Here is an 18135-nt window from a genome sequence, read left to right as displayed (position 1 = left end):
GAACAGAAATGGATATTCTTCTGTTTTTTTTTTTTTTTCTGGACCCAACTTGAGCAATCTTTGGGTGAGCCTGGTGGCAGGGGATTCCCTAGTAGGAAAGAGGATTTGTGTCCAGGGTCAGAGAGGAGTCAGGAGGGCAAATATCTGCTGATGAGTCACTGGGGAATCAAGAACCCTGACACTCCTACTAAATCAGGAGGGTAATGATGGTTTTGGTCAAGTGGGGCCAGTGGAGGCTATATGGCAAGAGTGTACCAACTAGAGGGCTAGGATCCAATGGGAATTTAAGAGGTGGGAAGAGGTCTGAGATGGACAAGAAGGCAACTCTTTTCATGCTGAGCTTGCAACTCTGGGTATTTTGCATCTGGTATTAGAAATTTTAAAAATCATAGAAAATGCTATGGGCAATATATAATAAATGCTGACATTCCTCTCATCCAGAATTAAGAATTATATTTTGTTAAATTTGCTTCCAGTACTTTCTTTTTATATGCAAAAGAAATAAAACATTACTAGTATACCTAAATCTTCTTTCCTAACACCTCCAAACATAGAGCCACCATATCTTACCTAGAGCCACCCTAGTGGCAACTACTATTATGGGTTAGGTGTATATCTTACCAGTCCACTTACATGACAAAAAAATGTTTTATTGAGATAAAATTCATTATTTTTAACTGTTTTAAAACATACAACTCAGTGCTGATTAGTGTATTTATAATATTATGTAACCATCACCACTATCTAATTCCAGAACATTTCTATCACTCACCCCCCAAATCTCGTCTCCTCCCCATCCCTGGCAACCAGTAATCCTCTGTCTTTATGGCTTTGCCTGTGCCAGTTATTTCATAGAAATGAGATCGCAGTATGTGTGATCTTCCGTCTCTGGCTTTTTGGACTTAGCATACTATTTGTAAGGTTCATCCATGTTGGAGCATGCATCAATATTCCTTCCTTTTTTTCTGGCCAAATAATATTCCAATGTTTGGATACAATACATTTTGTTTATCTATTCATCAGTTGATGGAACTTTGAGTTGTTTACACTCTTTGGCTGTTATGAATAATGTTGCTATGAACATTTGTGTGCAAGTATTTGAGTCCATGGTTTCAATTCTTTTGGGTGTATACCTAAGAGTGAAATTACTGAGCCATATGGTAACTCCATATTTAACTTTGTTAGGAACCGTCAACTCCTTTCCACAGTGGCTATACCAATCCCTTTCAAATGTCCCTTCTCTGTAAAGACACCTTTCCTACTGTTCTTTCTAATCTTAACCTCTAATAAACTTGTGCCCGCTGCTCAAAACAAAAACAAAAACAAACAAAAACAAACAAACAAAAAAAACCTAGAAGCAGGCTATATGTCCAAGAATAGTGGATTAATTAAATAAAGGTAGGTCCCAGTTGAACAACTTGATATTATGTAGATATTAAAAGTAATAAGGTCCAGGTGTGTATGAACAAGAACAATGTTCACGTATAAGAACAAGCAAGCCACAAAACACTATCTGCACATCATGTCCCCATATTTGTGTGCACACATAATTATATGTTTGGGAGAGCTGTATGTATGCCAAAACATTAAGAGTCAAGTACAATCACGACAAAATAATCTTTTTTTAAATTTGTCTTTATTACCATAAAATACCTAGGAATAAACCTAACCAAAGGTGTAAAAGATCTGTATGCTGAAAACTATAGAATGCTTATGAAGGAAATTGAACAAGACACACACACAAAAATGGAAAAACATTCCATGCTCATGGATTGGAAGAATAAATATTGTTAAAATGTCAATATTACCCAAAGCAATCTACACATTCAATGCAATCCCAATCACAATTGCACCAGCATTCTTCTCAAAGCTAAAACAAACAATCCTAAAATTTATATGGAACCACAAAAAGACCCTGAATAGCCAAAATAATATTGAAGAAGAAAACCAAAGTGGGAGGCATCACAGTCCCAGACTTTAGCCTTTATTACAAAGCTGTAATTATCAAGATAGTATGGTATTGGCACAAAAACAGACATATAGACCAATGGAATAGAATAAAGAACGCAGAATTGGACCGACAAGTGTATGGCTAACTAATCTTTGACAAAGCAGGAAAGAATATCTAATGGAAAAAAGACAGTCTCTTTAGCAAATGGTGCTGGGAGAACTGTACAGCAACATACAGAAGAATGAAACTAGACCACTATCTTACACCATACACAAAAATAAACTCAAAATGGATGAAAGACCTAAATGTGAGACAGGAAACCATCAAAACCCTAGAGGAGAAAACAGGCAACCTCAGCCATAGTAATTTGAGTCTGTTACCTCAGCCACAGTAATTTCTTGCTCAACATCTCCAAAGGCAAGGGAATTAAAAGCAAAAATGAATTACTGGAACCTCATCAAGATAAAAAGCTTCTGCACTGCAAAGGAAGCAATCAACAAGACTAAAAGGCAACTGACAGAATGGGAAAAGATATTTGCAAATGATATATTGGATAGAGGGTTAGTATCCAAAATCTATAAAGAACTTACCAAACTCAACACTCGAAAAGCAAATAATCCAGTGAAGAAATGGGCAGAAGACATGAATAGACACTTTTTTTAAAATATGAAATTTATTGTCAAATTGGTTTCCATACAACACCCAGTGCTCATCCCAACAGGTGCCCTCCTCAATGCCCATCACCCACTTTCCCCTCCCTCCCACCCCCCATCAACCCTCAGTTTATTCTCAGTTTTTAAGAGTCTCTTATGGTTTGCCTCCTTCCCTCTCTGTAACTTTTTTTTCTCCTTCCCCTCCCCCATGGTCTTCTGTTAAGTTTCTCAAGATCCACATAAGAGTGAAAGCATATGGTATCTGTCTTTCTCTGTATGACTTATTTTACTTAGCATAACACTCTCCAGTTCCATCCATGTTGCTACAAAAGGCCATATTTCATTCTTTCTCATTGCCACGTAGTATTCCATTGTGTATATAAACCACAATTTCTTTATCTATTCATCAGTGGATGGACATTTAGGCTCTTTCCATAATTTGGCTATTGTTGAAAGTGCTGCTATAAACAATGGGGTCCAAGTGCCCCTACGCATCAGCACTCCTGTATCCCTTGGGTAAATTCTTAGCAGTGATATTTCTGGGTTGTAGGGAAGATCTATTTTTAATTTTTTGAGGAACCTCCACACTGTTTTCCAGAGCGGCTGCACCAGTTTGCATTCCCACCAACAGTGGAAGAGGGTTCCTGTTTCTCCACATCCTCTCCAGCATCTATAGTCTCCTGATTTGTTCATTTTAGCCGCTCTGACTGGCGTGAGGTGATATCAGTGTGGTTTTGATTTGTATTTCCCTGATGAGGAGTGACGTTGAGCATTTTTTCATGGAACACTTCTTTCAAAGAAGACATCCAGTTGGCCAACAGACACATGAAAAGATGCTTAACATCTCAACTCATCCTCAGGGAAATACAAATCAAAACCACACTGAGGTACCACCTCACACTGGTCAGAGTGGCTAAAATGAATAACTCAGGAAACTACAGATACTGGCGAGGATGTGGAGAAATGGAAACCCTCTGCACTGCTGGTGGGAATGCAAACTGGTGCAGCCACTCTGGAAAATAGTGTGGAGGTTTCTTAAAAAATTAAACATAGAACTATCTTATGACCCAGCAATAGCACTACTAGGAATTTATCCAAGGGATACAGGAGTGCTGATGCATAGGGGCACATGTACCCCAATGTTTATAGCAGCGCTATCAACAATAGCCAAATTATGGAAAGAGACTAAATGTCCATCCACTGATGAATGGATAAAGAAGATGTGGTTTATATATACAATGGAATACTATTTGGCAGTGAGAAAGAATGAAATCATGCCATTTGCAGCAACATGGATGGAACTGGAAGGTATTAGGCTGAGTGAAATAAGTCAGTCAGAGAAGGACAGATGTCATATGGTTTCACTCATATGTGGATCTTGAGAAGCTTAACAGAAGACCATGGGGGAACGGGGCGGGGGGGAGGCAAACCATAAGAGACTTAAATATAGAGAACAAACTGAGGGTGGATGGGGGGGATGGGGGAGAGGGGAAAATGGGTGATGGGCATTGAGGAGGGCACCTGTTGGGATGAGCACTGGGAGTTGTATGTAAGCGATGAACCACGGGAATCTACTCCAAAAACTAAGAGCACACTTTACACACTATGTTAGCCAATTTGACGACAAATTATATTAAAATAAATAAATAAATAAATAAATAAATAAAAATTTGTCTTTATTTTATAATTTTCTACAACATCCATGTAATGCGACTATAATAAATAAAAATTTAAAAAGTGCATTAGAGTGCTTTTTCCCTAAAGATTAACAGTAGTGAATCCTTAGCTAAAAGTATGTTGAATATAAATTCCCTAAGTTATCTATAGTTTTGTGTTTATGATCTTAACACCAGGCTTTCTCAAAACAGATGCATGCCCATATTTCATGCATTAAAACGAAACAATTATAAGACACACTACATATAAGACACACATACATATTCAGAGTAAAATGTAATTTGTTAATTGTTACTTCCACTTCCAAAGGTCTAAGCCACATGGAAAGACCATATTGCTCCCTTGAAAGAACTATTGAACTTTAGCAGAAAGGCTTAAACACAACCCCACTCCCCACTCTTTGCACAGACGGAAGGTGACCTATAAGGTCCAGCACACCCCAGGCCGGATGGCTAAAATGGGGCCCGATAAATTGCTCTGTGGCTGAGTCACCCTCAGTTTACTCTTGACCTCTGGGAAAAAGAGAATAAAGAAGCTGAGTCATGCATCTCTACAAGGACTTCCTGTGCTAGAAAGATTTCTCATACAGGGAAGAAACAACTTAACCCTTGGTTTCCTCAGTTTCCCCCAAAAGAGAAAAATCCCATCTCTTCAGAAAACTGCCGGTGTTTAGTGGGAGAGTTTCTGCAGCAACAATAACCTGTTGATACAGTTCAGCAGGCGAAGGTATCACGTTTACCTCTGATTCATGCAAGCCATTTTATCACTTTTCCTTGCCTCCATCCCTTATCTTGCAATCCCCCATTCCTGAAAGTCAACTCCTTATGACTGCATAAAGTTTGCAATTGTAGGAAGAAACTGGTTGAAAAACAGATGCTTGTTTTTGATCAGTAGTTGATAAAAAAAAAAACACCAAACAAAACAAAAAAACCAAAAAAAAAAAAAATCTAAAGGAATAAAAGCCATCTATTCCCTTTAGGGAAAGTAGTTTTCTTTAGAATGGGATTTTTTAGGATTCCTTCATATCTTCTTTGTGCACTGAAATGTTACACTAACTTCAGTCTATTACTATTTGGAGCGGGGAGGAGGAGATAGCTGACTTTTTTTTTTAAGTTTGTTTTGAGATTGAGAGAGAGAGTAAGCAGGGGAGGGGCAGAGGGAGAGAGAGAGAGAGAGAGAGAGAGAGAGAGAGAGAGAGAGAGAGAGAATCCCAAGCAGGCTCCACATTGTCAGCACAGAGCCTGATGTGGAGCTCAAACCCATGAACCGTGAGATCATGACCTGAGCCAAAATCAAGAGTTAGAGGCTTACCCGACTGAGCCACCGGGCACCCCCACATTTTTAATTAAAAGAGTTGTGAAACATTATAAATCTCACCATGGGATTGCTCTAATGAACTGTGTCATACGTTCATTTATTGATTCACTTCATTCAGTGACTCATGTATTCAATGATTCATTCACACACTCACCCAGAGTCCCTACATGGGCCTGACACAATCTTGTGCCTAGGGAGGCAGACAGGATTTCAACCCCATTCCCTGCTTGCTGCGATTTTTTTCTTCTTCTTGTTTTGTCCTATTCTGAATGATCCACACCAGTTCTGAAGATACTGATGAGACGACCAGATGAGACAAAGACATTATGTAAGGGCCAACAATTAGACTGTATTGCATGGTTTTTATTTCACTCTCTCCCCAATGGCCCATCTTCCGAATATTCGACATGAACTCATGCTTTCAGAGCTGCAGAGTCTGCAGAAAGTATGCTTTATTTGATAAACAAATGGTTTCCTAAAGAAAGTGAAGAGTCAGGGTCATAATCAAAAGGTTCAGAAAGTTTATTTTGAGCTTTTGAAAAGACTAGCACTAAATTATTGATTAAAAAGAACAGTGATGTGGGGCACCTGGGTGGCTCAGTCAGTTAAGCGTCCAACTTTGGCTCAGGTCATGATCTCACGGCTCGTGAGTTTGAGCCCGGTGTCGGGCTCTGTGCTGACAGCTCAGAGCCTGGAGCCTGTTTCAGATTCTGTGTCTCCCTCTCTCTCTCTGACCCTCCCCCGTTCATGCTCTGTCTCTCTCTGTCTCAAAAAGTAAATAAACATTAAAAAAAAAATTAAAAAAAAAAAGAACAGTGATGAAATGGGTGAAGGAGAGTGAGAGATGCAGGCTTGTAGTTACAGAATGAACAAGTCACAGGCATAAAAGGTACAGCATAGGGAATATAGTCAATGCTACTGTCATTGTGTTGTGAGGTGACAGGTGGTAGCTACACTGTGGTGAGCTCAGCAGACTTTACAGACTTGTTGAATCACAGTGTGGCACACTTGACTGATGTGTACACTTGATGTGACACAGTGGGCCAACTATATTTCAGAAAAATAAATAAATATTTAAAAATTAAAAATTAAATTTTGGAAAAAAAAAAAAAAACAATGGTGATGCCCAGAGCCAGAAAATGGTCTAATTAAGAGACTTTATTCAAAAGGAAGGGAAGGAAGCAAGCAAAGAATTCGTTTTCCTACTCTGCTACCATAGAAGAGCACAACCCACTGAATTCCTGGGGAATCAAACCCTTGCCTCCTGGTCCAGCATTAGTGCCACAATCCCGCCAGCTGAGCCAACTGGAATTGACCACTCAGTGGAATTAGTCTTCCACTTTTAGTTGGCTAGAAAAGTTGCCAAGAAGTTTTGCCTAACAGTCCACCAAGCAGGAAACATGAGGATGGTCCCACAATCACCAATGGGAATTGAAGAGGATGACTGTTCATTAAAGAGACTATGTCATGAAGTTATTTGAAGCTGCAGGGCAAGGAAATGCTGCGGGGGGAGTGGGGGCAGAGCCTGTGGGAGCCTGCCCCTCGTAAACCCTGAGTTCCAAGGCCATCACCCCCAGCAGATGAAGTCACAACGAATTGCAACAGGTCTTGGCAAACAGTTTCCTCCCAGGAGTCAGTAAGTCACCTGAAAAGGCTTAGTTCTATCTGTCTGAATTTACCTCAGTGTGAACACACTGCCAGAATGGTCCAGGTGGGGCTGTTTCCTTTGCTACTGTGCGAACAGTCACTCAAAAAACTTTACTCTAGAACCTCAGGCTGTAGCTTCCTTCAGCAGGTGGAAAAGCTCATATTTCTAATGATCTGCTAGATGTGGAAATGGCCATCAAGATGCATTAAAGTGTGTATTCTTGCTCAATAATTTCAATCCTGGGAAGCCAGCCTATCGAATGTGTGCAAAAGTATAGCTACAAGACCATTTATCACAGAACTATTTATATTTTTGAAAGCTGAAACAACTTAAATATCATTCTATATGTGCTAAATATGGCCATAAAATGCAATATTATGTAGCCTTTCAAAATAATGACATAGAAAATAAACTTATCTATATTTCCAATTTTTCTATAATAAATATTATTGTAAATCATGTAAAAAAACACCATGGGGAGAAATAATTTAAAATTTCACATAGGTTAATGTTTACAGAGTTAAAATGAAAATTTAAATACACTGGAAGAATATAATACTAGGGTGAGCTTTGTTTTGTTTTGGTTTTGTAAAAATCTCTATATAAGACAGATATTCATTCCCATATTATTAAAACCTGGATTCTATTAGTTAAATTATCATTAACCTTTGCATTGTTACTTATCAAAATCTGGTCAAAAACTGGAAAATAAGATAATAAAAAGGCTTTCTGAGAAAATGTCATAAAACCCACAGACTGATATAGCCCATGAACCTCATTTACAGTTAGTTTTCCTTTCGTAGTTCTAAGAAGCCCTATTACATGGTTGCCATATCTGAACAGGTTAGCAGCTGAGGTGTAGATGTGAGAAGGTCCGCCACAGACAAAAAACGCTGACGGCAGAGAAGAATTAACAGCTGGCAGCTTAGTAATGTGAGAAGATTAGAAAAACTGTGGCAAGCTGACCTGAGGACTTAAAAAGGCACAGATTCCTGGAGCCAAACCACCCTGAAACATCAAGAGGCCAATGCAGTATAGCAAAGCATAGTGACTAATGCTCATCCAAAAGTGGCAAATGATAATTTGTATAATCTGTCTCAAAGAGAACATAGTATCTATTATTATAATGAGATAAATGTGTGTAGCTGCATATATACAGTTTAAAAGCAGGATTTTATATATATCTATCTATTGGCGCATGTATAGGTGTTATGTACATAACTTAGTTGTTTTTGTTTTTAATTTTTTAAAGAAGAATGTGCAGTGAAATCCAAATAGACTATAGTTTCATTAGTAGTACTGTATCAATATGACTTTCTTGATTTTGACAAATGTGGTTATGTCAGATATTAACATTAAGGGAAACTTAGTGAAGGGTTTATAGGAACTCTATTAGATCTGCAAACTTTCTGTAAATCTAAAATTATTCCAAAATGAAATTTTACTTAATATATAGAAAAACAAGGGGCACCTGGGTGGCTTAGTCTGTTGTGTGCCCAGCTCTTGGCTTTGGCTCAGGTCATGATCTCATAGTGAGTTTGAGCCCCACATTGGGCTCTGCCCTGTCAGTGCAGAGTCTGCTTGGGATTCTCTCCCTCTCTGCCCCTTCCTCCCTCATGTGCTCTGTTTCTCCTTCTCTCAAAATAAATAAACTTAAAAAAATTAAAAAGTATATAGAACAAAACAAAGAATAAAAGCTTGGTTATTTAAACATATTTTCTACCCCATGCACCCTCTCCCAACATCTCAAGGGTCTTAGTAGCTAAGGTCTTACTGATTGCATCTGCTTGGATCAATGCACCATTGCAAGGACTCTTTGAGTCTAGAGCACTACCTTCCTTTAGAATGTGACAGCTCACAGCCCAATATCACGATTATCCCTTCACCACCCTGGGAAAAGGAGTGATCTCCTGTAACAGAGTAGTAAGAAAGTGGGACTGGTCTCCAGGTTTGCAAAATCTGGAAAGAAAGTGGTGCAGCCCCACAGGATCCCAGTATTCTCAGGACCGGAAGTGCTTCATCTGACAGGAAGCCCCATGAGGATGACCTCAACCACCAGATCCCAGGCATTATCTCATCTTGGCAGTGTGTCATCCACTGCATTTTGCCTCCAGTTGCTAAGAGGAAATGGGGAAATGAGATGTAGCTCCAGCAGCCCACCTTGTTGTTGGGTAAATATTTTTAGCACTTTGAGGCAACGAGGGTACTTTTTAAGACCATCCTAGACATTCTGCAAAGGAGAGATGGAGACTTTCTCTGCGACACTCTAATGAAAATCCCATGCTGTGCCTTGGAGGCAGCCAACAATGGTCAGCAACAGGAAAAAACACTCTACTTTAGGGGGCCGTAAATATTTACCATGTCTGACAGTGTATTTACTACTAACTCAGTGATGGCGGAAAACAAATGTTCTAGGACAAGACATGTTCTGTGTTCCTACAGGTTCATAGTTTCAAAGCTGGAAAGGAGCAGAGATGTCATCCAGTTCACACATTTTAGAGACTAGAAGGGTGAGGCTCCAAGTATGTTCCCATCAAACGTCTCCTTTTTAAAGTATCTCTATTACAGCACACATCCCCTGAAGCACAGTTCATTGTTTATTCACTTGTTTCTCTCATGAGATTAGAAGTGTGTGTTTGCCGAGGGACTTAGCACAGCAAGCATCATAAGCAGTCAATAAAAGTTTGAGACATCAGGCTGGAAACTCAGCTCTGCCCTGACTCATGTTCCCAGGAATCTTTTTACTGCACCTAATTTTAAAACTGAGAAGACAAATCTTACTCCTGAAAAGCTGAAACTGCAGCCAGGAGTATGTTGGAAATTCACTTGCAGATATATTATAAAATTAATACTATCTATTCAAAAATTTCAAAAATTATTCTTTCACTCATTTCATCAGATAAAGACTAAAATGCTTTCTTTCTTTAAGTTAAGAATCTAGGATATTGCTTAATTGAATTTCATGGGTTGGAAGATTTACTGAGATAGAAAAGGTGTTCAAAAACAGTAAGATGGAAACAGAAAGGTTCCTGTTATTAACATACACACAGCTACACAATGCCAAAGAAACCCTTTAGCCCCAGAATCTATCTACCTGACCTTAAGAATGCTTAAATCAGCACTGCAGGGTGCAAAATTGCTGAAAACCTTTCTCTTGGTCTCCAATACATGAGTACCTCCAGGTCCTCATCTGAACTAACCAAGTTCAGGGTAAAACAAAATGGCAAATTAAGATCCCTAGATACGTCCACTTGGCATCTTTATTGCAAGAGTGAGAAGGATGGACCTGGCTTGAATCTTTGCCTATGACAGCAACACCAGGGAAATCTCAGTCACCTCCACCAGCTAATCAGGCAGAAACTCTAAAGAATCGACAAAGAAAACTTGGGAGTGTCCTAATGGGTAGGCTTCCTGAACCAAATCACCTTTTAAGCAACAAAGCACTCCAGTTTGTTCTGTTATGTGAGATCTTTGAAGGCCTCCACTGAGGCACAACTTACCCAATTAGCTGCCATCATCTCTGCCTGGCTCCCACTCTCCCACTTTCTCCATCAAGGCAGTCACTTAAAAGCCAAGTAGCGGAGGAAACTTCACTCTTCTAAGTATAAAGTTAACTAGCAAGCACTAGAACCTGAGCAGATGTATTTGATACAAAATTTAAACATAAGCACCCACAATCTGATGAGATGTTGCTAAGGCTTTAGTTACATAGTTTCATACTAGAGACTTCACCCCCACAAAGACCATTTAATTAGAAAAATTCTTGGGTATGATTCTGTGCATTTCAGAATAGCTATGTAATCACTTTGATTCTGTGTTTTGCCTTTTTCAGCCATGAGATTGATTTGAAATAGGTAATTCCATGAATTATAGCCAAAATGTTAATTTTAAAAGGACTCAAAGGCAACAGATTAGTGGAACAGCCCCCCTCATACACACATGCAAATTTCTAAAACAAGAAATTGAGCACTGAACCATCACCAAAGAATGGCAGAATCTTTTACAGATGTTATATTTAATCAATATCTTGGCATTTGTTTATTACTTGCAAGGACTTTTTTTTTTTTTTTTTTGCTAATAATTTGTAAGCACTACATCTTATGTTTTATAGACATTAGTTTAGGTAATCCTTACAATTGCCCTACAAGGTAGGAACCACTAATAAGCCTTCTTGGAGGTGAGGAAGCTGAGGCTAAGAAGGTTAAGTCCCCAGGCTAATAAGTTAGTTGAGGAGGTAATATTTGAATCCAGGTCCTCACCAAAGCTCATCCCACTTCTGACAATGTTTCCCTACACATGGCCCATGTGTTTCACTCCAGAGATTTTTCAGTCAGCTGGGGCTTTGATATCTGGTGCTTGTCTGAACAGTGTGCTTGCTCAGGAGGCAATGATGGCCACCCTAGGGAGAGTTCTGTGATGAGCCATGTTTGGGTACCTAATAGTGGTACCTAAACACGGTACCACTATTACAACGTGAGATTTTAAGATGCACATGGTATATACATTTTTGCTTTAACAGTTATATATGTGTTTATTTTAATGCGGGTTAGGAAAAAAAAATGACTCAAGCAGCAGATAGAACTTGGATCTTATTGCTGAGGACCTGGCTAATTTAGCATCAGCTGCATACTTTGCAAGGGCTAGAAAAATAGTCAAGAATTTTCATGCTATTTCTTTTAAGGAATTAAGTGGCCTGGCCCACCAAGGGATGGAGTCTCATTAGATTGGCACCCAACTGACTTAATAAGCCTGGACATTAAGTGATTCCTAGCAGATACCTAGAGTTCAATGCTTTTACCTTTCAAAGAAGAGTTTCTATTTCTTGTCCCCTTTCTTGTCCATCAGCTAACCTCCTTACCTCTCCCTACCTCCAACACACATACTTATCTGGCCCTGGGAGATTGCCCAACATAAGGTGAAGTGATTGAGAGCAGAGATATCTAGAAGTAAACAGACCTGCTCAGTCATTCTTCTGTCCCAAACATGGCTCATCACAGAACTCTCACTAGGGTGGCCATCATTGCCTCCTGAGCAAGCACACTGTTCAGACAAGCACCAGATGTCAAAGCCCCAGCTGAGGGAAAAAACCTCTGGAGGGAAAAGTCTTCTTGGTTATGTAGTATCCTTAGTCTGACTCTGTGTTCTGTTTTTGTTTTGTTTATTTGTTTAGAGAGAGAGTGTGTGTGCGCCCTCATGCCTTGCACCGGGGTGGGGGAGGGGCAGAGAATCCCAAGCAGCCTCCATGCTTCGTGCTCAGTGCAGATCCTGACTTGGGGCTCGACTCTACGACCCTGGGATCATGACCTGAGCTGAAATCAAGAGACAAACGCTCAACAGACAGGGCTACCCAAGCGCCCCTGTTTTTTTTTTAAGTAACTTCTAATCGCACAAGAAACACATGAATACTTTCTCTTGTAAAAACCTAAAATATTAAAGATTAAACTAAAGCTGTCCCAATGGCCGATGGAGCCAATACCAAATCCCACCCTCAGAGGGAATCATTTTTTTTTTTCAATCTATGAAATTTATTGTCAAATTGGTTTCCATACAACACCCAGTGCTCATCCCAAAAGGTGCCCTCCTCAATACCCATCACCCACCCTCCCCTCCCTCCCACCCCCCATCAACCCTCAGTTTGTTCTCAGTTTTTAAGAGTCTCTTATGCTTTGGCTCACAGAGGGAATCATTTTAATGAACTTAGTGTATTACCCTTTCAGATTGCTTTCAATACATTTGTGTACCTTTGGAATAGCTGCTTTTTATTTGGTTTAGTGCACAAATGGCATCATATTCAAATTTCTGGAACTTGCTTTTAACAATCTAACACTGTATCTTAACAATCTTCCCATCTTAAGTTAACCTCACTTTTTCTTTTCTTTTCTTTTTTAAAAATGTTTTAATGTTTATTTATTTTTGAGAGACAGTGCGAGCCAGGGAGGGGCAGAGAGAAAGGGAGACACAGAATCTGAAACAGGCTCTAGGCTCTGAACTGTCAGCACAGAGCCCAACAACGGGGTTTGAACCCACAAACCATGAGATCATGACCTGATCCAAAGTTGGACGCTTAACCAACTGTGCCACCCAGGCGCCCCTCTTTTCTTTTCTTTTTTCTTTTCTTTTCTTTTTTCTTTTTCTTTTCTGTTTTTTTAATTGCTGTATTATATTCCATAGTGTGGATATATTTTATACTTAAAAAGGTGAAAATATCATGCAATTCAACCTTCAACTTTTCAATAGTACTGTCTCTTAGAGAAAAATGACACACAAGAAGAAACTCCCCCTGTAAGTTCTGTCCTTTCTGGCTTCTAGAAAACTGCCACTGATTTTAGTAAAAATAATACATGGGTCACAATCTGAGTGAGGAATCGACCTCAGTTTCATAAATCCTGGTGCAATAACATGTTAACAGGCTATGGAGTCAGGCAGAATCCCAATTCAGAGCTGTGTGGTCTTGGACTTACTAAACAATGTTTCTGAATCTCAGACTCAAAATGGAGACACTAATATTTACCTTTCAAGGTCACTGTCAAGACTATGTAAGAAAAGGAAATGAAGAGAGAGCAAGCAGAGAAATGGACGCATGGTAAACACTTAGCATATGACGATTATTTAAAGCTTCATGGCATAGCTCTGCTTAACAGTGCAGCATGCAAATCGATTTCTATTGCATCAGACTGCCAGTCTATGTTAAAAAAATTATTAGTTCCCTTTGGAACATCTTGTTAGTATGGATACTGCACCCTGTGGATTTATAGATAGGGAAATTGAGAGAGATACACTCAAGGTAGATCCATTGTGGTGCCATGATTTTCTAAGAGCTGTTGAGCTCCTTCTCTTATGATTTATCATTAAATTAATAAACAGAATGCTTGAAATTGCTACCTGAAACCTTCTAACAATATTGTCTGGAATCTTGTTTGCCCTTGTTAATTGCCTTCACATGACTATTATGCAAATTAATTGAGCTAAACAAATTAAAATTTAAAACAACTGAAAGAAGCAGTCTTTCAGGCAAAGAAGGTAATATTTAATGAAATAAACCAAAACAAAAAAGAAATAGGAAAATAAAACCAATACAAATGCATGATGCCACTAGGATTCCAGCCAACAGATTATGAAATAGGTTTTGCCTCAACTTTGCAGCAGGGCTAAAATAATCAGCCTGAAGAGATTTGGGACTCTGGATCAATCTTCCAATGTTACAAGAAGTAACAGAGTGTGGTTTTCTGGCAACAGCAACGTTTCCTGGGAGCTCTACAGGCTCTGGTCTCTTCACTCTCTTACCTGCTCCATCACCTCTCCCAAGTCACTGAATATCACAGATGGCAGACAGCCTCTTAGGGTGACCCCTGTGACTCCTGCCTTCTTGTGTTCATGCCCTTGTGTGATCCCCTAACTCTGAGTATAGGTTGGCCTCATAATATATGGCTTTTAGCCATATAAAATACGGCAAAATGAGAGGATACAAATGATTGTGTATATGTGATTGCAATGGATTGTAACACCTATATTTCAAGGCAACTCTCTGCCAGCATTGAAGAAGAGGTATGCTGGGAGGCCCATGTGGTAAGAGTTGAGGGCAGCCTTGGCCCAAGAGCCAACCCAAAGCCTTCAGTTCTGTAACCATGAGGAACTAAATGCTGCCAACAACGATTAAGTTTAAAGCCGATCTTCCCTAGTCAAACCTCGGATGAGACCACAGCCCTGGCCAACACATTCATTCCAGCCTTATGAGACGTGGAACTGGAGGACTCAGCTAAGCCATGCCGAATCCCTGACCCACAAATACCATGAGATAAATGTATGTTGTTTTAAGATGCTAAATTTTTGGTAATATTGTTATAGATAACTAATACATCACAATTGCTTTCATTTCTCCATCTGAACCAAGAGAAGAAATCATATAAAGCTTGGTCTCACCAGTAATGACAGAGAGTAAAAATCTACAGAAGTATTGGGTGACCAGGTCTATTTGATGATACTTGAATTAAAATGAGCCTCATTCCAAAAACTGGTGCTATATTTTATGGGGTTTTGGTTCATCAATTGTTCCTTTCTTGTTCACAGTGAAAGAAAACAACATAAATTTTAACATATAATAGAACGCCAGGATTTCCTAACTTTCTAATTGATTTACCAGCTAGCAGGCCCTGAACTTCATGGATCTACTCTGTTTTTGACCTTCTGAAAAGACCACTCCAATCAGATCATCATCTTCTTCCAAAACCATCCCTGCCTGGAGAGTCAAACCCAAATTCCTTGGCAAGGTGCCAAGGCCAGGTTTGTTGAGTGATAAAGAAATGAGCAAAGGCATGTAGTAGAACACTCCTCATACTGCACTTGATGTTGTGGTTGCTCAACAGCAAAGACTGTATGTAGCTCGCTCACTTTCATTTCCCCAGCGTCCGGTGCAATGCTTGCCACACAGCAGCTCCCCTAAGCTGCTACTGTGATGCCAAAATACAAATGCAGCATCATGGTCCACTGTTGTAAGGATCGCTGTGGTACCTTAGTGACCTTGGTTCTGGCAACTTGCACTAGTGACACGGAATCCAGGCCTTCCAAGGTTCATAATCTGTCCACTATATAATAACCTTTGGCAGCTAACAATATAACACGCAATCTGTTTAACAGTGTTAAAATTACCGCTTGGGTCCATAATTCCTTCTTCATTCCAATCCAAGGGACTTTTATTTATACCTTTCATTTGATACGTTTTATCCTACTTCGGACCTCGGAGGAGCATGAGGACACAATCACAACCGTACAGAAACAGAGAAATTAGAAAATGCAGCTGCAGGAAATAGGAACTGAATTAAAAGACTAGGTAATGGGCTTAGAGCTTGTGGGGATGTAGCAAGACTGAAAGTGGGTAGCCAGCTCAGCGATAGTTAACGCGAGTTAACAAGAGAGGGTAAACATGACTGGAGAACCTCCAGGCCTAGGTGTTGTTTATTCAAAAGGGACGCATGTGTAGAAATTGCTGTGAATGGGCTCAACGTCTGTGTATGCTGTTTGAATTGCTGTGTTTGCTGTGTTGAATGCTCGCCTGTATACCGGAAATTATATGGTGCTGTTTATAGCACGGCTGGCTTATGCACTAACTTCACAACCTTTTCCCCGTACAATCAACCTCCTCCAATGCACTCTTTGATCAAATGCATCTTTGGTGAGCCCAGGGCCTTGTATCCCATCAAAGCACTAAGAAACTAACAATCATTCATAAGGACAGGTTACTATTCAAAGCACTCCCTTTGAAAGGCACTTGCACTGGAACAAGGAAAACACTAATAATTATTATAGAATTTATTTGCAAATTATTTTCAAATACACCATCTTATTTGATGCCCAGTGCCTAGCCCATGGTAGGCGCTGAGTTGTATTTACTGAACAGGTAGGTTAAAAAACAGAGGCTCAGAGAGGTTAAGTGACTTGCCTAAGGTCACATAGTGAATTAAAGGCAGAATGGGGAGAAGAACACAGGTTTTCGGATTCCATATTGCAAGCTTTCTCTATTCCCATCAAGTCATAAACCAGAGACCAAAAGAATCACCAGAATTGCAATTTGGGGGAAAAGTGGTCTTCCCAACACCCCAGAATTTATTCCACAAAAGCAGTTTCTTCTGCTCTGGAGCCAATTCAGCCCTACTTAAATCAAAGCATATTCTAAGAATCAATCTTGCAAACTCAAACCAGAATTCAGCCTCCTTTTGTACCTTCAAGCAGTTATTGGCCAACTGTGCTTCCGTGTAAGCTAATTTCGAGGTAGAAACAGTGAGCTTGGGGTTCAGAAGGAGCCTTTTGTCACCTCTTCCTTCAAAGGTTCTCTGTTTCCCCAGAATTGCTTGGAAATCATGAACTTCCAATTGTTAAAAAGTGGTGAAGCCTTTGAGAGCGTTTACTTTTCATTTTATAAGCAGTAGTTAGCTCCACCGACTCCGTGCAGTGTGGGAGTGGGTGGGAAACGGGGAGAATGGCTCAGCCACTGCCCCCTGGAGTTTCTGAGGCACAGGAAATAATCACACAGAGACAGTGACATCACAACCACGATAAGTCCCATGAACTACAGAAAAGTTCTTTGTAGAGCAAAGCAAGCCTAAAGCGGAATAGGAAGTAGCTTTAAAGAGAAACTGCTAACATGACATTTATACTACTTTGGGGTTTTATTTATGGGTTAAATGATATGATGTCTGAGATTTGCCTTAAGATACCAAAGTAAAGGGGCGCCTGGGTGGCGCAGTCGGTTAAGCGTCCGACTTCAGCCAGGTCACGATCTCGCGGTCCGTGAGTTCGAGCCCCGCGTCGGGCTCTGGGCTGATGGCTCCGAGCCTGGAGCCTGTTTCCGATTCTGTGTCTCCCTCTCTTTCTGCCCCTCCCCCGTTCATGCTCTGTCTCTCTCTGTCCCAAAAATAAATAAAAAACGTTGAAAAAAAAATTAAAAAAAAAAAAAGATACCAAAGTAAATAAATCAAGTGTGTGTGGATAGGGGGATAGGTAAAAGAAAAGTGGTAAACTATAGATGACTGTTGGAGCTTGATAAACCAGGATCTGGGGGTTTCATTACATTTATCTCTCAAATTTTGTGTATGCTTGAGAATTTCTATAGTGAACAAAAATAAAATAGTTGGGGAGTTAGTTCTAAGTTGTGTTATTTGCTAGCTCTGTGACTTGGGGTAATTCATTTAACTCTTCAGAGCCTCAGTTTCTCCAAGTATACAATGGCTGTGATGCCCCTTCTCTTAGAGCGTTTTTGTGAGACTTAAGTGATGATAAAATGCATGTAAAGGACCTGGTAGTGTTTCTGAAAAAATGTAGGAGCTCAACAGAAGGTAGTGTATTATTGTTACGAAGTAATAAATGTTATTTGGGGAAGGGCAGCGAACACATCT

At 39.8% G+C, this 18135-nt stretch overlaps 1 protein-coding gene across 7 annotated transcripts in view; it reads right to left on the bottom strand.

Moving 5' to 3' along the window:
• Window positions 1–18135, bottom strand: part of ARHGEF3 (Rho guanine nucleotide exchange factor 3) — a 304214-nt gene that overhangs the window by 94710 nt on the left and 191369 nt on the right. The gene's annotated exons all lie outside the window — the stretch shown is intronic.

This window comes from Acinonyx jubatus, chromosome A2, assembly GCF_027475565.1.
Source record: "Acinonyx jubatus isolate Ajub_Pintada_27869175 chromosome A2, VMU_Ajub_asm_v1.0, whole genome shotgun sequence".
Taxonomy (NCBI): Eukaryota; Metazoa; Chordata; class Mammalia; order Carnivora; family Felidae; genus Acinonyx; species Acinonyx jubatus.
This window is presented reverse-complemented; position numbering and strand designations above follow the sequence as displayed.